The sequence below is a fragment of the Mesitornis unicolor genome, unplaced genomic scaffold (genome assembly GCF_000695765.1).
Source record: "Mesitornis unicolor isolate BGI_N332 unplaced genomic scaffold, ASM69576v1 scaffold10778, whole genome shotgun sequence".
Taxonomy (NCBI): Eukaryota; Metazoa; Chordata; class Aves; order Mesitornithiformes; family Mesitornithidae; genus Mesitornis; species Mesitornis unicolor.
Genome location: NW_010203882.1, coordinates 1 through 457, shown reverse-complemented (window position 1 = coordinate 457; position 457 = coordinate 1).

The following is a 457-nucleotide window of genomic DNA, read 5'->3' as shown; positions in this document are numbered from 1 at the left end:
AGCAGGAAAAAACTAGACTGCTTCCTGTCCAGTGTGTTACTGCAGTGGAGTGAATTACAAAGTCTGACCCAAGGGCTGGGAAGATGTCTCAAGCAATATTGCCTAAAGAGAAGAAGGATAGTTTATTGGCGAGGCAATGCTTCATAATCTACCAAGGATAAAAGGCACCTTGGAAAAGCAAACATTCAAAGCAAAGAACTAGAGAGATGTGAAAACTAAGTGTAGATCACACCTCGATGATTTGGTCTCCCATTTCATGTCATGGCTCATTTTACTGGTGCTTCAGGTGATGAAAGGCAGTGGGGAATGCACTGTGCAGGATCTTGTAACAGTGAAATACGTTACGGGTGAGCAACAGGTCAGGTGGTGACTGGAGAGACTGCAAAAGAGAGAGACTGAGGGTGAACAGAGAGTACAAATCTGGATCAGAATCACAGAATGGCTTGGTTGGAAAAGC